The following is a 22,038-nucleotide window of genomic DNA, read 5'->3' on the forward strand; positions in this document are numbered from 1 at the left end:
GGAGCCAGACTTACACGCATACTCAATGACCATTTTGTAAATTCTTTGTCATTTGTCGATATAACTTCTAATCTAATACTATTTTATGTATCATATTTCACGAATTTTAATTGTTTTCACTTGTACTATATTTTTTCTTGAAACGCTGGTGGCAAGTGATTTTCGACATTTCCTGCAACGACTAAGTTAAATACAAGTGTATCTCTTTCAATAAATGAACCACCATAAAGGTAATGATAAGTGTGATCAGATAAGTATAATTATTTTCCTGACTGTTAAATTTTAAATAAAAGATATGGTCACACATAGGTAGAATCCGTTCTTGTCAGGATAAGAGTTATATGACCCAGGGTTTAGCCTACGCCTTTAGTATCTTGAACAATGAATTGGGTCCAATCGCTAAGGTGACTATGTCTTTGACTAGCTGACAAAAGATATAGAATGTCCTTTGTTAAAACGTAAGGCTGGTGAGACCAAATATCTCATATGTGACGTCGTCTTTGAAAACCGGTCCAGATGCGGCATGACGTAATATCGAGAAACGACGTTTAAAGTTGCGCCAAGTTTACGCGCGCAGCTTTCTTACACATGTTTTAATTAGCAAAAGTTTGACCGTTTAAGTACGACTGCTTGTTACATGATTGATGACAGCCTACTACAGAAAGAATATTTAGACATCAGACCTGTAAAAAAATAGTGGTATTACGCCTGAGGCAAAATAATCCGTTGAAAATCAGTTGTTTCCCCTTCGCTATGTTTCCGGTTTCGGATTTTAACAGTAAAACAGGGAAGCATGTGATGTTTACTTTTGTTTAACTACCTTTTGTTCAACGATGAAGGGATCTGAGACTTGTAATACCGTTTACTGATTTGGTAAGTACCGTTTATAAACAGCTGTTAATGAAGTTCTCTAATATATTTGAAACTTTCACTGAAACACTGTGAAATAAGTCGTTTTTTTTTTACCCGGAAGTGAATCCAAAACATACCGAGGGAAATTTATGAAATTTATCTTGTGGCCACTACTGGTTGAGGACCACCAAATCCGGACGACCACCAAACCGAACAGTTTCGTAGCTGCTAAAGTTTGCTGAATTTTTAGCAATCTTTTATAAGTCAAACACACATTTGACTTTTTAACAATGATGTGGAATTATATCTGACAAAAATAACTTATGGAGGAGGAAATTTCATTTTTTGATTTCGTCATTCATACTGAAGCATGAAACTATTATGGGGGATTTGGAAATCCGCACTGCATTTCTTACTATCATATAGCAGTTTTCCAAACAAAAAAATCTGAATAAAATTTATATCTTTCAGGCCAATAATGAATACTTTGACTCGTTTTTACATTACATAGCAAAATGTCATCAGTACAGAGGTTCCCATAAGTTGTAAAAAAAAAAACTGTCCAGATATATGGTACTGCCAAGCAGTGAAAGTAAGTAGTTTAGTTGACCCTACATTCGGCCCTGGAAAGGGCATTAATCATTCGTTAGGGGTAAACAAATTAAGTCTGCTTCTTGAGGGTGCACTTAACTATGTTCATGTGAAATTTCACAGTTGTAATGAAGGAAATGAAAGAGAAAATGGCGAAAAAACCTCTAAAAGTGTCCGGTTGGTGGCCCCCGACCAGTAAACACAGATGATTCCACTATGCCTGTGTATTTAATATAAAAGACAGTGGCTCCGATTCTAGGATTACGGAAGTTCCGTATTCCTAGACAGACCTATGAGGATAGGCTAGGATTACGGAAGTATTTAAGAGGCATCAAATATATGTTAAGAATGCATAAATGATGTTGTGAACTTAGCTTTTTTTTCACTTAAAATAGCGAAAACGAAACACAAAAACGTATACGGGTGTTGATTTCGCCCGATTCTATATGCGCGGAAATCTAAAGTGACAGGCAAAATCAAATCATAAAAATTTTAAGTAATGAATATCTTTAAAAATATTTTGAGCTATTATTAAAAATATATATAATTCTTCGTTTGTCTGCCAATTTTCAAAAAAAAAAAAATTGTGTGTTTTTGGAAAGAAAAACGTATGTATACGGGTGTTGATTTCGCCTGTTTCTTTAAGATTATACTAACTCGAAATAACTGATCGATAGCACGAAATAATAGGGCAGGCATAAAACCCCCTAACATAACATACATTTGATGCCTCTTAAGTACTTCCGTAATCCTAGCCTGTCCTCATAGGTGTGTCTAGGAATACGGAACTTCCGTAATCCTAGAATCGGAGGCTAGGATTACGGTACCGTAATCGTAGCCACTGCCAATATAAAATGGCCAGTTGGGTTATCACAAAGATTATTGAAGGCAGGCAGCTTCTTACTCGAGGTGACCAGGATTCATCAAATTAGTTCATTGTCCGTAGTAAGCATTATTATGGGAAAATACAATAATCATGTACATGATGTAGCAATGATAATTAATAAATCTAATGCAGACTTATAGATGCCTGCCTGTGTCACATCATTTCTCGAAAAGTCCCCTCTCACGTAGTAGCCAAGGTATTTTAAAAGGAAATATGCAGATGTCCGGTAACCGGACGCCTACCCTGCATTCTAGCTGTCCGGCAACAATACGACTAGCCTCTCCGCGAATGTTTTTCTAGCTGTTCGGCGATCTTTTTATATATGAATACTGTAAAGAAATAAATTTATTGTATCATTTTTTGGCATAGGTTTGAATATTCACCTGCAAGGCATATACAATATTTGAAAATTGATTACTTGACACCTAGAAAACCCCTATAGGATAGAAATTTGGATAGGCTAGGCGTCCTGTTACCGGTTGGCTAGAACACCGGCTAGGTTTCTGGTTACCGGATGTCTAGACACTTCCATTTATAAAATGGTAACTGTTTTTGCTGTGGGTCTCATAAGTCATGTTAATTCTGTCTGGTGACTACTCCTCTCTTTTTCTATTATTGTTGATCTATTATAGTTCATTCAGAATGTTTTGTAACAGGATGATTTTTTTTTGGATAGTGGGAATTTATGCCATATAACATGTATAATGAAAATCTTTTTAATTTTGAAATTGTTGAGCCTTGCTGTGTGTAAAACAATTTATGATCCCGTAAAAAATAGTTTCATAGTATAATACCTTTTATAGTATTTTGTGGTAAGTTAATGAAACCTTTCACAATCACATTATTAATTTAGTATTCATGAAGTTTTTGATTTTAGTGATGTTTACAGTACATGTAATGTATCTTCTTTCAGATGATATTCCTTGTTCCTTTGATGGTTTATTCCACTATACAGCTAGTTCATATACCATACAACAGCCAGGAAATTGGCCTGTTTACTTTAAGATCCCAAGAAAAAGTAACATATTTTGGATGTGCTTTGAGGAATCAGGTAAGTAACATGCAGCTAATGGCTCTTATTAAAATTTTAATGCAATATATTGTTTATTTATACCTCTGTCTAGGTTTTGTTGGAGTCAATTTAAAATAAGTCTACTTCTACACTAATGATTTTTACAATGTATGTACATATACTATGACTATTAAATGGCTTAAACTGACAAAACTGGCATTATTGAAATTTAATTTCAACAGTCTGGTTTTGATGAGGATCAGTTGGTGTAAAGTCTTCATTACATTGGCTATTAGCCTGAGAAAAGTCTGTGGCACTCAATAAGTACATGGATGATTTGAATGCTGAACACAACATGTACATACATGTGTATAAGTTGATATCTCATTAACTTGTAGAATATAGTTCTAAATAATAGGAATTTTAATTAAGTATTCAAAGTAAATCAATTAATTGTAATTTAGTTTAATTGTAATGTGATTATTTTCAAATTTAATTAACCCATTCGTGATGTGATTGAATTTTTTTACCAGTTTTATTGCACCAAGAATATAGATTAGAATGAAGACTGTAAAGGTTCCTGAGATACATGAAGATAACAGATACTTTTACCAAAGACTTTAAATTTTTTTTCAGGAATGCAAGTGTTTCCTCTTGTTTATGAAGCAACTCAGTTGGTTAAGGGGCAGACAACTTGTGAGCATGGTACATCACTACCTGTATTGGTATTCCATTTTGACAATGTTACTAGCTAGAATAGAAATAACATCTTGCTGTGGTACAGTCTGTGGAGACTTTTACTAGGTAACAACCATTTTTGATAGCTGTTAAAACAGTGTATACTTTTAACCCTTAGGCTGCATGTGGCAGCTATGTCTGTCTTTGCAACCAGTGCAGATCAAGATCAACCTGCACATCTGTGCAGTCTGATCATGATCTGCAGTGTTTGATACTTTGCAAATTTTCTATGAGAACCCCATATAAGCTATAAATGGTACTGTCTCTATTTAAAGATGGAGTAGTCAATTTTACAAATTTAGCAGGTTAAGGGTTAACCCAATAAATGCAAAAAATGTTTTTTAGAACATCCTATTTGCAGTAATCAAAATCTACAAACAAAGTACATTTTATATACTGACAGCACGCTGTTGCCAGTCTGTTTGTCAATATTTTAGAGTATTGGTTGTAAGAAATTAAAGAACCATCTATTATCAAATAGTGATAACTCTGCTTTTATTAAATAAAGAGACTCCTAGGTTAATTATTTAAAATAATATGGTTAATTATTTAAAATACATTTAATTTGTTTTACTTATTTGTTACAGGATATCACAGATCGATTGAATATTCAACAATGATCACAGACCATGCAAAGTTTGAATTTGACTTGCACTTTGAATTTAGAAGAATCTGTGGAGGAGGTTGAATGCTGAGACATTTAATAATGCATGATATTGCTGACACAGTGTGTCAGTCATGAAAGAAAGGCCATAACACTGCACAGTTGGTCAAGAATGATTTAAATCCTGTCACATTCTACCAGTGAAGAAATATCTTATCACAATATTTTAAACTTTTGAAGAAGATAACCCAGTATTACCACTTTATCATGTCTGCAGAAACACCTGGATTGTTAGTGTTAAAAGTGACAGTCCAGTTAACTTACTTAAATCTACTCCCCCTTGCCAAACGAATATTATTGACATGGAATGACACAAGCCTGATAATGGTACCTGTATGGACTCGTAAGAGAATAGTATTTGTCTGAAAAGTCAAAGGATTCTGTTTGTCCCAAACCACTTCAACTGAAAACTGAAATTGTGATTGGCGAGGATTTTTCTGACAACTGAAAAAAGGAAGTGAATGTAAAAGATAGAAATTGTTGTTGAATTCAAACGTTTTAATACACAACACTTTAGCCTGTTTTGCTGTTCATATAGATGTGTTTAGCTGTTAAGGTTAAACATCAAGTAAAGGTTGTACAGTTACCAACATTAATGAATTGGAAATAAATATCTACTTTTCATCAGAGTTTGTAGCAGTGTAACCTTCATCAAAAGTTAACCTGTTGTGTTAATTATTAAAGTATTTTTAGAAAAAGGAATTTAGTATGTATGTTGCCATGGTAACATAATTCAAATTATATTTCATTGAAATTATGGATTTGTATTTCAATAAGGGATCTACAGTATATAATGTAATGGTAAAAGAATGTTCACTTTTTTGTATTGTCAGTTATAACTAGCCAGTGAAAAAACAGATAATGAGGAAAGAGTTGACTGAAATGTTTATTTTTACATAACTACTATTGTTACAGAACATGGCTGTTTTAAGTTTTTATGTGAAATTTTAAGATTTCTTTCCTGAATACTTATACTTTCAAATATTTAACTTATTAGAAATACTTTTTTAAAATAAGCTCTTGCTGTTAAGTATTATTGTAGGAAAAGGAAATTTAAAACATATGGCGCCATGGTAACACAATTTTCCTAGAAAATATGGAAAAATTTTAATTAGCTGTACTTTCTAGTATTCTACTTTAAAATAAGCATAAACAATAAAAAAATCAATAGTAATATATGTTTCATTTACTTCAAAATAGTTATTTATTACCAGCAGGTAAAAGGCAAGTTATGAAGAAACAATGACAGAAATGTCTTATTCTTATAGTTATTACTCATGTTACAAACACTGTCATAAAACAAAACATTTTAACTTTTTAACATGAAATCTTGAGATAATATTTTTGAATACATACCACTTTATAATATTCAAGTTATCTGAAACACTTTCCCAAATTTAGCTCTGTTTTAAAGTACTATTGTAGAAAACAGAATCAAATGCATATGTTGCCATGGTAACATAATGTAATAATGTTTTTATAGAAAATGTGAAGGACTTTAGCCAGCTAGATCTTTGCACTTTAAGTGATTATCTAAATATTCTTTGTAAAAGAAAATTCATTTATTTAAAAACAGCCAGTGATTACCAATAAGTGAAAACACAAACTGAAGAAACAACAACTGAAATAGTTTATTCTTGTGGTTATTACCCGTGTTACGAAATCTGTCATAAAACCAAACATTTTATATCTTTTCACATATTATTTTCAAATTTTACTTTCAAATACATATACTTCATTATATTCAACTTACAAGAAACATTATTTTAAATTAAGCTTTTATTTTTAAGTACTATTGTAGAAAAAGCAATTTATTGCATATGTTGCCATGGTAACGCAATTTGAATAATGCTTTCATAGAAAATATGAAAGATTTAAATTAGCTGTATTTTTCTGTTTTAAGTAAGCATCACAAAAATAAAATCTCATAGTAATAGAAGGTTCTTTTTTTCCAAAGTAGTCATTTATTATCAGCATGTAAAAGACAAGTTATGAAGAAACAATGACAAATCTGTCTTATTCTTATGGTTATTACCCATGTTACAAAAACTGTCATAAAACCAAACATTCTTAATATTTTCATGGGAAATTTTCAGTTTATTTTTGTAAATACATATGCCTTAAAATATTTTACTTTTTAAAATCCTTATTTCAAGCTAACATGTTTTTTTTTTTAAGTTTTATCATAGAAAAGGGATTTTAATATATTTGTTGCCATGGTAACACAATTTTAGAAATATTTTTATAGAAATTGTTGTAGATTTTAATTGATTATCATTTTGTGTATTAAGAATGGGATCTTACTTATATCATGCAATTGTAACAAAAGATAAATTTATTTCAGAATTGTTAACCATTACCAGTATGTGAGAAATAAACTAGAAAGAAAGGATAACTGAGATGTACTGTTTTTATTTTTAATATCTGTGTTACAAAATCTGTCATAAAATTGACAATTTTGAAGATTTTCATCTGAAATTTTCAGGATTTATTTCTGAATGAATATACTTTCTAAATACGCAAAAACCTGAAATTGTCAAAATTCCTCATCTGGACCCATTTTCTCAGTCATGGTCACATATATATAATTTTCCTCTGGCTACCTTGACTAAATGATTCGTGTACCAATGATTCGAAAATGATTTCAATTATGATCTATAAAGTTTCAGGGATCAGGCAAAATTCATTCAATGTTTCAACTATCAATTCTCAACTCAAAATTAGCAGCTTAAACGCCTATAGGCTGGATATACTAAACTTAACTGGTCTTTGTGTCGAAGTTCCCTTCAGACAATGTCTTTGAAAGACAACGTACGAATCCCATCGCGCAAATGGTCAGCCTATGTTCTCTTAATTAAAGTTGCAACTCACTAAGATTGCCCTGACACCTGGATGCTTAGCGCCTATATGCTATCAATTATAGCATTCAACTACCATATAGATACAAGTCAAATGGTTTATCGCGGCCAGAAATTTGTACAAACCGGACAGAAGTTGCGAAATTGTCATTTGTGCAGGAAAGAAGTGTTTACCATAATGTCCAGTACTTAGTTTCTTTTAGATAAATAAGATGAATTATGTCGGGGTCGTATGTAGCAGCAGCCGCATATACTTTACATGCAGTCCTAATGTTGCCTTTTTCGAAAAACATTTTCTTTCCTTCTTGTCTTCTTTCCTTTTTTTAAAGATTTTCCAGAGGGGGTCCGGACCCCCGGTCCCCCCCCCCCCCCTGGATCCGCGCATGGTGACATAATTATCATGCTTTCTGTTTATGCAGGTAAACTTGTGTTTGGTTAAATTTCAACAGAGCACAATTGTCTGAACAGTGTACAAACTCATTACTGTTTTTTCAGGCAAGGGTGGAAAAAAAGTGGTAGACAATGAAAGCAGTAACATTTTTATTAAAAAAATAAACAATGAGACAAACATTTCCAACATCTTTGGACGGTTCAAAAATCCCATGTTAAATATACGATAAAGCCCGAAACGCGTGAAAATGTTCCGAGTGTAAATCGGGTGAAGTAGGCGCTCTATGTATAGAGTTAGATTATGCGTCTAGATATTGTACCAGAGGGGTCGGTCAATTGTGGGTTATTGATTAAACTGGGCGAGTCTACTTACTTATTACTTGAGGATGAAAAAAAACGTGTTTTTAAATGTTGCTCTTAAACAAGGGTGGCGGTTGAACTACTAAAAGTACAACAACAGTTAATTCACAACAAATCGTACGGTATGTTTTATAATCAGTAGAAGCTAGTCGTATTTACGCTTATGAGACCTGTTTCACCCATAAGTAAAGAATTCACAGGTCCATCATGAAATATTTTCCCCAGCGCGCATGTACTTTACCTATTCAATATGATCGCGGCCTCCCCGGCCGCGATCAATAACCCTGATGCCTTGGCTGTATTTCGCCAATAACGCTGAACTTTGTCTATAAGGTGGAACTCTCCTACTGTCTCAGTAGATCACCAAAACATATGTCTCTGCCTCAGTTTCCCGATGCTAAGCACATATTTGCTACCGTCTATAGCATTCAACTACCCTTCAGGTAAAACTCCTATGTGCTGGCCCTATAGCTCGAAACCTTGAAATTCTACAACTCAACTAGTCTACGAACTTCAAACTTTTTGTTTTTAATAATTTATCCGCCTTGACAGTGTAGTTGCAATAACTTCCTCTCCAAGGTACTGGGATAAATTATTAGTTGAATCCTCGATGTGTCTGCTTCGATACAGAATGAATCTCTCTGTCATCCATCTACCTATTTTTACCTTAGCAGACGTGCTATTTATAGAACTTGTTTCTGATTGGTCCAAATTTATATATAGTATTTTATTACGAGTACTTGCTCTATCAATTATCTGGTTCCCTTTAACTATTGTATATGACATAATGTGTGATGTTGGGATCCAGCTACATGTATCAACATAATGAACCCAAATCAGCCACAAATGACCCAAATCCTATTATTACCAACGATTCAACAATAATGTAAAGGGAGTCAAGCACTGTTTTTGCTTAATGTGTTACGTTATCAATATATCAAACATACTAATTATTCTGACAGAACTCTACAATCCAGATTTATCGTTAAGCGCTTTGTCCGCTCAGCCTTATCTGCTATGCGACATGATGATATTAAAAAAGAAATGTATATTAGTTATATCGTTGTGTACCAAAAATAAATTCACGGATACATTCATGACTGCCCGGTCAATATCAACGGACAAGAAACAAAACAGTCAAAGTCAATTCATCTAGCCATTTTATTTTTATTTTTTTTTTTTTTTGTTCAGTTTAATTACTATGGGTAAAATGTATGATATTGTTTAAAGGGTTTTACATCCAACGTTCAAATGCTCCAATAAAAACAAAGGGCCATGTTGGCTCTATATCGCTCAACTGAAAAACAAAAAAGAACCTAGGCGAGTAGGTCATGGTAAAGATTATTCAAGATACTTACGAAAATTTGTTTTAAAAATATATAGGTGATCCAAATCTCTTTGCAGTAACTTCGAAAAAAGGAAGTAGGTCAGAAGGTCAGGTTAAGAATATAATAAAGATAAGTCTTGACATCTGTGTCAAACGTTATACATGTGGCCCAAATTTCCATGCTGTGTCTTCAAAAACGAAAGCAGGTCAGTAGGTCAAGATTAAGAATATTCAAGATGATTATTGAAATCTGTATCAAAAATTATACATTTGGCCAAACGTTCTCTGCTTTAACTTCAAAAACAAGAAGGTAGGTCACGCTTAAGACTATTTGAGACGAGTAGGGCCATCTGTATCAACATTATGCAAGTGGTCCAAATTTCTTTGCTGTAACTCCAAAACAAAAAAGTAGGTCAGTAAGGCATATAAAGAGTATTCAAGATGAGTAATGAAATCTGTATAAAAATATACTGGTGGTCTAAATCTCATTGCTGTAACTTCAACAACAAGAAAGTAGGTCAGAAGGTTATGATCAAGATTAGTCAAGATGAGTATTGAAATCTGAATAGAATTAAACATATGGTCCTAACTTCTATGATGTAACTTCGAAAAGAAAAAAGTAGGTCAGCATGACAAAAACAAGACCATTCAAGATAAGTATTGTAATCTATATCAAACATTATACTTGCGGTCTGTACTTCTTTGCCACTGTTTCAGAGACAAATAAGTCTATGCAAAACAAGGGACAACCCGGGCTTGGCCTATATCGTCCCCATGGTCAAGATTTCAACAAAACTGATAGTTTACCACTAGACAATACTAAATATCTAAGATCTGGGCCTTATGGTTCTGGATAAGATGATTTGTAAAAGATATATAAGTCAATGTAAATCAAGGGACGCTATGGGCATGGAAAATGTTGCTCCAGGGTCATGATTTGAAAATTCCTATTAGAGAACCACTAGAGCATTCATCATACTAAATATCTAAGCTCTGGGCCTTGTGGTATAAGACTAGAATACTTTAAAGGTTTTCTTTACATAAAAGATAATATGTAAGGGTAGATTTCTCGGAAGCACAGAGTACCTAAAACACAGCCTCAGAGCCACACATTTGCAAAGTAGCCCACAACAAAAAGAAGCTTTAATGGAAAAATATTACAGACGGGTTGCATCAACATCTAACAAGTACATATTAATTTATGTGAAATATAGATAGTGGGGCAGAAAGAGGTAAAATGGTGGGGGTGGGGGTGGGGAAAAAGGGGAAAAGATGAACAAGGATGAATATACAAAGGGAATGCTACGTTCCTTAATAACAGTCATACTACAACGTAAACTACAAAAGCGCAGACACTCATGTACCAAAATCAAACACACAACCACACACAACTAAATAGCATAGAAAACATTAAGGCACCGTCTGAGACACACAATCTCACCTATATAAGCAGGAAAAAAACAATTTTGTACCGCCTTAGGATTCCGTCAGCCTGAATAAAGGGGAGCCACGAAATCTAACACAAAGTAAAGGGGTAGGGATACAAAAAGTCGCACAATTGCAATAGGAAAGGAGGGGTCAATAGGGTTAGTAAGGAGAAGAAAAATACGCATACAACAAACAAGAAAACATACGCAACAGACAATACAAGACAGTTTAAAATAGGGGCACCGCCTTGGAACGGTCAGTAACCTGTAGAAAGGAAACTGGGGGTTTAAACGCGTTTAGGGCATGCCAACCTCGCACTTACCCTATTTTCAACAAGTTAGACAACACAATGTAACAAATCCCCGCTGAGAAAGGCTCTAACATTACCGCAAAATAACATATTAATAAAGTAAAACATAAAATTAAGGTAAATTTAAGGTATAATTACACCAATGTACTCAACAACTTGTCTGAAGTCAGAGCACCAAAAGCCTAACTTTTAAGGGCGCGACTAAGAAAACTGCAGGCCAAAAATCAACTCCCTCCGTCCATTGTTTGTAGGATTTAGGAGAAAAGCATCATGGAGTCTTACACTTTATTAGTCATCGCACTATCAAATAGGAAAGCGTAGCGATTAACTGTAGCGGGGTCAATCACTAAACACGCACTGTGCTTTACGATTTTCGCATCGTATCATCTTTTGATCAACTTTTAACCCTTTTTACAAATATTTGATTAAGATAAGGACTTATATTTAATTTTCAGAATTGTATAAACTACATCTCCATAATATTCCGGGTGTGTAAGTCCAAGTTTTAAAAGTGTTTTTAGGTTGTATTGTATTTTTCTAACAGTTCCGACCATCTGTAGTAAACTGTGCTGAAAGCTTTCCGTAGCTTATGATAACGGTAACCCTACTGAACAATTTCTTGGTGATATGAAGATTTCTGTCATTAAAATCATTTATCTTTGAGCAAGCTCTTGCCAAACGAATGAGTTGTGAAATATAGACTCCGTATGATGTTGCTCGAGGGACATCTCCATCAAGGTACAAGTCTATTTATCCCTTGCACCACCCACCCCCACAGATGCGGGACCAGTTTTAAACCCTGGGGGATAATTTGGAAAATGTTGGTAAAGAACTACTACACAATGCTACTGACCAAATATCAAAGCCCTAACCCATGTGGTTTTAAACAAGAAATCTTTTAAAGATTTTCTTATATAATTCTGTATAAATCAAGATACCCCAAGGGCGGAGCCATTTTTGACCCTAGGGAAGTAAGTTGAACAATCTTGGTATAGGATCATTAAATGTTTAGATGATTCTACATACCAAATATAGAAGTTTTAGACCCTGTGGCTTAAGACAAGAAGATTTTCCAAGTTTTCCCTATATAAGTCTAAATCCTGTGACCCCAATGGCGGGGCCATTTTGGCTCTAGGTGTAGGTGAATAATTTAAACAGTCTTTGTAGAAGACTTCTAGATGATGCTACATACCATATATCAAAGTCCTAGGACCTGTGCTTTTGGGCAAGAAGATTTTTCCTATATAAGTAATTATAAACCATGTGATCCCAAGGTGCGGCCATATTTGACACGTGTGAGGGAATAATTTAAAAATCGTACTGGGGACCACTAGATAATGCAACATACCAAATGGCAAAGCCATAGGCCCTGTGGTTTTGGACAAGAAAGTTTTCAAAGTATTTCCCTTATAAGTCAGTATAAACCACGTGACCCCAGGGCGAGACCATATTTAAACCTGGAGGATATTTTGAATAATCTTGGTAGGGGACAACTAAATGATGCTACATACCAAATATCAAAGCCATTTTCAAACGTTTTCTTACATAAGTCTCTATTTACCATATGACCCCCAGGGCAGGGCTATATTTGACCCTATTGGATTATGTGATAATTCTTGCTTGAGGACTACTAGATAATGCTACTTACCAAATATCAAAGCCCTAGAACCTGTGAATTTTAGACAAGAAAATTTTCAAAGTTTTCTCTATATAAGTCAATTAAAACAATGTGACCACATTGCGTGGCTATAATTGACCCCAGGGGATAATTTGAACAATCTTGGTAGAGGACCGTTAGATGTTGCTACATACCGAATATCAAAGACCTAGTATTTATGGTTTTAGACAAGAAGATTTTTATTTTCTTTCCTTTCGTTAGCCATTGCAAACAGAGTTCTTTATGGAATTTAGTAATCTAATATATTTGAAGAAGATAATCCAAGAAACATCCCTGTAATTGTTCATTAAAACTGACATGGTGGTTTAGGAATGGATGCTGACACAAAATGTGTGGATTGAAATTATCATATATTAAAGTCTACAAATGTTGATTGCTTGTAACATATATAAATATAGATGCATTCCACGAAATGTATATTAATATAGGTATTTCAATAACATTTCATTTTCAAACTGTTGAGAAAATATGAGAAAAAAAAAGATAAAATACAAAATATAAAATTACATCATCACATTAAAATGAAGGTACACACATATCTTAATTGGGTACGTATGTCACTTAAGCCTGATATGTTGAATATTGATAAGTTAATTTCATAATTATTTAAATAACAATGCATGGATGAAAATGCCACAGACACGATAGTACAATTGATTTAAAACATTTTACCGTATCGAATGAAAACGATCATTGTTGACTTTCAATCTAAACTTCTCATTTTAAAAAAATGCATGGCATAAGGAAATGACATTTGTGTTTTTCAGGACAGATGAATAGTCAAATATGCCTTCGTAGTCTATTATATGCCTTTGTAGTTTTTTCTTGTCTATTATGTTCAGATCTGAGAAACCATTATGCCTAATATATATAACAAAGGTACTTGAAGTACTATAATATTAACACATTATGACAAAAAAACCAATTTCTGTTATAATTTAATATTCTTATATCGACGCTTCTTTTATCATACTGTTTATTGGGAAAAAAGTAGTGTATGTCAGGATCATATACACATTGTGATAAATTCAGCAAGTATTATATGGTTATTAAACCCAAAAAACATGGTTGAATTCTAAATTGTAATGTTCAGGTATAAGAATTATGCATTATAATAAATGCAAGCAATTTGAACCTTGCTTGACATATTCCAAGGTCTAATATCTATATGCTGACAAGAATTAACAATATCATTGTTGTATAAAATTTATTCCAAGATGTCTATTAACGAAACTTTTTCTCCAGACTGTTTTACCGATTTTCCTAAATTTTGATCAATCTTCTGGGGCAACATGGTTGTTGAGTATATCGCGTGTATTATACCAAAACACATCATAGCGACATAAATAGTAATCCCATCTAGATAGGAGTTTCTTTAAAACTTTATAACAGTGAACTGTTGTTCTAAAACTTGGTCGCGGAATTAAAAAGCTCAATAAAGAACATATCAAAAATCAAAGGACAAATGGCTGAATGTCGTTACAATTTGGTTCTGGCTATGAGATTTGGTGCTGCATATCTAACATATATAGCCATACATTTAAAAAGAGGTTAAAAGCCAATATGTATTATCATAGTGTCACATATTACTTCCTTGGGTGCAAACAGTTCTTATGAAGAAGAATGTCAAGTTGAGCCAAAATGTCACACATTTTGTACTTAACGCGACTAATACACATAACGTTTGTTTTTAGAACGGTAATCGCTTTTGAATTATATGTTCAAAGCAATGATTTTATTTTAGCTGTACTTATACTGTTTATTTTGTTGGAATTCACTATCCACTATAAAGTTGCATTAGTATAAAAATACTTATAACCTTTTTATTGATATAACTAACATGACAGTTATTACAGAAATAAACATATTGTTTACAGTCAAACCTGTCTATAAAGACTACCCTTAAGAGAGCCAAAAACTGGTCTTTTTTGGGAGATGATATATATTCACATGTATGTCTGTCTGTCTGTCTGTCTGTTAAAATGGGAAACAAAACATTTGGTCTTTAGAGCCAGGTGGTCTCTGTTCATAGGTTGTCTTAAACACAAGTTTGACTGTATATTCATTTTAATAATTTTTCTTCGCAACAGTAACGGTGGTGATTTTATATTACCTCCAAGTCGTTTTATGATTTGTATACTAAAACATATCATAATAAACATCGTATTATAGTCAATATTTTTATAGAAAATGTGCTTCACGTTAATCTTATTAATAAGCAATAAGACTTTCATTTAAAGATTCAAAATCAACATTTATAGGCAAACATCGTTATCGAAAGACTTGTTTATAGCAATTAATCGTGAAGTGAATGATGATCTGTATTTGTTACATTTATTATGTTTACTTGACTATTGCAAAAATGTGTTACTTTTATATCGGATTTTGCTCAAAATTGTAGACGAAATGTATATTTAACAGAATTACATCCAATCTTTTTGCATAAAAAATGTACGTTTTAAAATAACTGCTTTAATAGCTCTCCATTATTATAATTTACATGACGTTTATGTGTTATTAGAAGTAACAACTGTAACAACTACAACTGTTTTACTTCCCCTTTACGTTTTATATATTATGTACAAAGAGAACATTTATTAGCAAAAATGATTATCCATAGAACGGCTTTACAAATCCAAAAGCGTGTCTTTTTTTACATTTACTTATAAAAATCAATTACCGATGTGAAATATATAAATTGCCCAATATTTTTTACACGACATAAACTTTTAGGCCCGTTCTATGCAAGTATCTATTTATTTGACAAAACAAAGAGCCAAAACTCTGGTCTTGTTGTGGAAAATCCCAATTTAAATACCAAGTGCACATTTTCACACGCTAAATGACCAGTCTGGAGGTCTGAAGACTCTGGGTCAAATTCGTTTTGAGATATGCTCTGCACAAATTCAAATGGATGGATGAACTAACATATTTTTAGTGAATGACCATATCTTTTGTTTGTTTGTTTTGGGTTTAACGCCGTTTTTCAGCAGTATTTCAGCCATGTAACGGCGAGCAGTTAACCTAACCAGTGTTCCTGGATTCTGTACCAGTACAAACCTGTTCTCCGCAAGTAACTGCCAACTTCCCCACATGAATCAGAGGTGGAGGACTTATGATTTCAGACACAATGTCGTTTATCAAATAGTCACGGAGAACATACGCCCCGCCCGAGGATCGATCTCACGACCCTGCGATCCGTAGACCAACGCTCTTACCTACTGAGCTAAGCGGGCGGGCTATCAAATACTTTTTGACCAAGTAAAGACCAAAATCTGGTTTGGTGGTGTACAATCCAGATTAAACCATCAGGTGCTTTACATGCTGAATGATAATCCTGTGAGATTTGATGACACTGTATCAAATGAGCTTTTGAGATATGCATGACTCAATTTTGGAACGACAAATGAACGATGGAAGCTTGTAAGTGCCACTCCATTACAATCGTACCACACTCTAAAAACATTTGGTGGGGACACAGAAAGTCAGCCACTTTTAGGTTTAAAATCATCTCTTTTTGTTATACATCGAAGCTCTGACATTGACAAATTAACAAATAAAACAATGTACGATTCGAATGTTTAAATGAATCAATATTAGGTATTTTACAAAAAATGACAACGATTCATGAATTACTCTTAAAATGAAATCTTTATTTGACTTGTGGTGGAGTTTCTAAGGTCGCTGACTTGAATCACTTGCCCCTCACTGGCGTGGGATCAAAATCTCGCTTCGGAGGAAGAATGTATCCAGCTGGCTTACATAACGTCAGCCATTCTACCAATGCGACCGCCCACGAATGTTTTCCTCCATATAACTCAAATACTGTCAGTGCGACTCTAAACGAAACAGCACCCTATTTTTTTAACTTTCCTAGTCAATAACTAGAACTTTCTGTGTTTTACAATTATTTTAATTCTTCACTGCAAGCGCTTTCAATACACATATCTTCAGATCTTCAGGCAGTTTACATTTTGAAATAATGTACAATGACGTCACGTAATAACAAAAATTATGATTTTTAAGCTATTATTACTTTTTAAGTAATCATCTTGATATTATTTTTTAACTGATATATCGAGTATAAATATGTTTTAAGTACAGTTATTAACTCCCTTTTAAATGGTACAATAAATCTGTTTCAAGTTGTGTGTGCATACATACACAGGGTATTCTTGAGTGTATAATACATTTTTCTTGAAGTTTGCCGCAACGTCTTTTTACGACGTTTCCTGTAATTTTTGTTATGACGTGACGTCATTGTACATTATTTCAAAATGTAAACTGCCTGAAGATATGTGTATTGAAAGCGCTTGCAGTGAAGAATTAAAATAATTGTAAAACACAGAAGTCTGCTGCTGTTTATTCCTTACAAATTAAACTTTTATATATTTTATACCTGCACAAGGATTTTACTGACTTTATATATATCAAGGGTAGCATAAATCAAAACAACACAATGACGGCGTAAATACCGCCTGTATAGTTCGATATATAAATGCTAAATGAACATATCGATCAGATCAGGTGAATTGATAACAGGTTGATTGATAAATAAAAATAGCGGTTTTATAAAAATAGAGCGTATTTGATTGGTTCCCTGTATCTTTCCTGAGGATTTTGTTTGTTGGTTTTGTGTTTAACGCCGTTTTCAACAGAGAAAGCAGTGGAAAAAGAAAATCTATGTTATGGTCGAGGTTAATTAAAAACTATGCCCGATTGCCTGAAGTGATGAAAGAGATTCATATATCTGCTAAAATGAAATACTAGTATCTGTGTTATTTAATCTCTGTGGGGAAAATAATGCTTTAGCAGGCTAATCTATTCTCCCTTATTGATGCCTATAGGTTGTAAGGTGTTCAGACGACGGATCCAGTAGGTTTCTCTTTCCTTTCTTTGCGTATCCGTCCATCTGTCATTAAGTTCAATGCAACATAGTAGGATATCCGCAAAGGTGTGACCCTCCATGTTAAAGTGTTCAGCTACCGGCGACCGATTGAATTTGCGTGTTTTCCAGTCAGATCTGTGGAGGTTCATTCGCTTTGCTAGCGTCTGTTTTGTTTCCCCGACATACTTTTTGTTGCACTTCTTGCATGTCATAAGGTATATGGCATTTTCTGTTTCCAATTAGCCACTCCTTTAACTGCAGATTTACTTCCATTGGAGGAAAGGAATGTGCTGGTGCTTGGCATGGTAGTGCATGTTTGGCATCTTGGGGCACCACAAGGACCTGACTGGCCTGAACTGGTTGTATCTGTAGCCGACTTGACTTTGGCCCGAACAAGAATGTCTCGCAGACTTTTAGGCCTTCTATATGCAATGAGAGGTTTCTCAGGGAACATTCGACTGAGCCTCTGTGATGACTCAATTGTAGGCCAGTGTCTGTCTACAGTTGCACGTATATTTGGCAGATTTGGATGGTACGTGACCACAAAAGGTGTGCGTTTGTTTGATTCAGCTCTTTTGTGTTTGTATTGTAGCAGTTCTTCCCTTGAGAATGCACGTGCTTTTTCGGTAGCAGCGAGAATGCAATCTGAGGAATAGCCTCTTTTTAGAAGGTGTTTTGATAGCTCCTCTGTTCTTTCTTGATACGTTTCTGTGTCTGAGCATATTCGGCGGATTCGCAGTGCCTGACTATAGGGAATGTTTTGGCAACAGTGTTTTGGATGACAGCTTGTGGTTAGAAGATACTGGTGGGTGTCGGTAGGTTTTGAATACAGGTCAACAATCTTGTTATCTTCAAGCTTTGATACTGTGTCAAGAAACACGTGTCTTTCATTTGAAACCTCGCTGGTGAACTTTATAGATGGATGAAAGTTGTTTGCATGGTCAAGGAATGTTTGTAGAGATTCCCGACCATGAGTCCATTGCATATCTACATCGTCCATGAAGCGTAACCATAGATGCGGTTTCAATGTGACCGTCGAGAGTAATTGCCTTTCAAGACGGCCCATGAATATGTTTGCGTATGATGGTGCCATTTTTGTTCCCATCGCTGTACCTTGAATTGAAGGTAATGCTTGTCATTGAACACAAAATTGTTACATTTCAGAACCAGCGTGAGCAATTCCACTAGCATTTCAGTAGGAGGAATCTTAACACTTCTGTTGTTCCATACTTCTTTACATGCAGCAATACCGTCCCCATGTGGTATGTTTGTGTACAATGACATGACATCCATTGAGACCAGTAAAGTGTCGCTAGGGGCCTGCTGAGAATCAATTTTTCTCAAATAGTCGGTGGTGTCTTGCACGTAGGACCATGTTTTTTCTTTAATATCTCACTTATATACCTAATTTTTAAACATCGTGTATCGTCAGATCCGAAATCCTTTCTGATAGTCATCTCTACATATCGATCATCTTAAAATTTTAAAATGGTCAACTCATCAGAGAAACAACTTTACAAAAATACCTACTTGATTACAAAACTAGAGAGTCATACTAACTTTCTTACTCAGTGTTTAACCCACAAGGTAACACCAAAAGGTCTTAGAATTTCTTTGAAACCGCAAATTTCAGGACACATCTCAAATAGATTTCAATCAAGATGGAACGCAATCCTAAATAATGCTTCAGCAGAGCTTATGACATTACTAGTCAGCAAATTGACACAGCAGAGAAAGCAAATTCAAATTAAAATCAACGACTTCTCACAGAAGTTACAAAATACCACTGATATAGAGACATACAACGCAATCATACAGAACAGATCAAGAAAGCAAAACAAATCTTACAGTAAACTTACATACAGCAAAACAAAAAAGCTACGTACTTTGGGACTCGAAATCTCAAATACTACCAGGGAAACAAATGAAGAGGCTACTACTACCAAGTCCAGCAGAAACCGACGTTTTAAATGGCGTGTAAGCAATACGGAAACTAGAGACCAACAGACAGACAATGTGGTAGTTAATCTCTCAAGCAAACCGTTGAACAAACATGAATATTCACTCCTTTCGAAGGGCCTTAACTTTTGCCCAACGCCTCCCCAATATGACCGAGGAAATCTAATTAAAGACACAAAGGCATTCAGCCGAAAACTTAGGCTAAAATCGCACTTCACAAAGCTGGATCCAAAATATGACAATAGTTCGACAGATCTCAGTCAATCCCTGTCACAGTCTGATTCCGATACACAAGATGTTTCTTCATCTGTAAAGCAAATATCCTGCACAACTGAAGCATCTGAAAGTAATGTTGAAGAAGAAAAATATCCGGAATTTAGACTTAAAAGCACATGGCAGCCCCCAAGACAATCTGTTGGACTTGAGACATTTATACAAAATGTTGAATCTGATATATCAACATTTGAACCAAAGTCGAAATGTCAAGATAACCTCACTAAATCTGAAAAACAAGCTCTTAAGTCACTGCGAACAAGAACAGACATTATTATCAAGCCAGCTGACAAAGGATCAGCAGTAGTAATTATGGACACAGAGCATTATTTATCAGAGGCCGATCGCCAACTTAGTGATACCAGATTCTACAAACTACTTGATCACGATCCGACAGAAGAATTTGCTGGGTAGTTGACCTGTAACGAAAATCATCAAATAGAGTAATCTCCATATGCTTTTTCAGCATTTATTCGTTTTTCAAGGAAAGCAAATGATCGTGCTAGTTCCCTCCAGAAAATGTTTAAATTGAGAATTGCTTAAAATACATTACATAGAGTCATTACCTATCAGCTACCTTAACATGTAGTAATTACAACCACTACCTTAAACCATTGTAATTATATTTGACGACAATGATTTTTTGTGTTACAAATTTAACTTTTTTTGTTATTTCTCATTGTTGGATATATACATTTTACATTTTGATATATAAATGTTGTGTAAACCAATGTATCACCATTGAGAACAATAAATAAATAACTTTGGCTAAAAGATCAAAACTTAATAACGTTTCTTAATGTCGTTAATTTTGTATGCATTATTCTATATAATCTTCATGCATTACTAAACTTTCTATCAGGGCCTCACTACAACTTACTAAATAACTGTCAGTGTAAGTCATGAGAAAAGCCTGCATATTGTATATTGGGATACAAAGGGATTTAAACAAATTAGGTCATATTTTGTCTGTCTGATAAGTTGTTTGAAAACGGACCTATCTGATTTTTCTTTCACTTTTGATGAATGTTTAATGTTGGCTTCAGTTTATTGGTCAATTCAGAGTTGTCCCCCTTTGATTTATTTGGGTAGGTACCATCTCTATTGTATCAGTCAAACTGATAAACAATCTTGTCATAATTTTCACGGTTTGTGGACTTGGAAAAGTGTTCACGATGTTAAAACAGATTGTGAAACCATACGTTATGTTCATAATAAATACAGTTACATTAACAGTTAAAATAACTTTCCTTTTCATCTGACTGAAATTCATTAAGAGACCATTCCATTAAGAGACCACTTCTTAGCAGTCCCTTGGGTGGTCTCTTAATACAATGTCGACTGTATATATATATACTCAAATCTCTGTTTTCATGTCTCACAAATCAGTAGTGACATTTTAGTCCTTTTAACTGATTGGGACCAGAGAAGCTATATTTTCTCTCTCTGAAAGTTAACTGGAATTTGAGGATACATTGAATATATATAGAGATAATTTGCATTAAGGGATATAATTATATTCAGAACAGTTGACTTTCCCATACGTGAGATCCGCTAGGATACAAGTTTGTATTATAAATTGTTATATAGTAGAGAGAATATATACGAACTAAATCACCAGACCAATTACGGCAAAGCGCCTAGCAGTACAAACGAACACGCACATGCCACAGCAAGTCCACTAACCCAATAAGATTAGTTTCGATGCTGCTTAATATACGAGCCCGAATTGTACTACACATTCGAACTGGTTCAACATTTGCATATATATATATATATATATATATATATATATATATATATATATATATATATATATATATA

The 22,038-nt window shown here is 34.1% G+C and overlaps 1 long non-coding RNA gene across 1 annotated transcript; it reads left to right on the forward strand.

Moving 5' to 3' along the window:
• Positions 1 to 494: 494 nt before the first annotated feature.
• On the forward strand, positions 495 to 7,138 carry LOC128554058 (uncharacterized). The gene is made up of 4 exons (XR_008369509.1): positions 495 to 873; positions 3,243 to 3,380; positions 3,978 to 4,145; positions 4,667 to 7,138. It is a non-coding gene; the product is annotated as an uncharacterized LOC128554058 (long non-coding RNA).
• Positions 7,139 to 22,038: the final 14,900 nt, after the last annotated feature.

This window comes from Mercenaria mercenaria, unplaced genomic scaffold, assembly GCF_021730395.1.
Source record: "Mercenaria mercenaria strain notata unplaced genomic scaffold, MADL_Memer_1 contig_4678, whole genome shotgun sequence".
Lineage (NCBI taxonomy): Eukaryota > Metazoa > Mollusca > Bivalvia > Venerida > Veneridae > Mercenaria > Mercenaria mercenaria.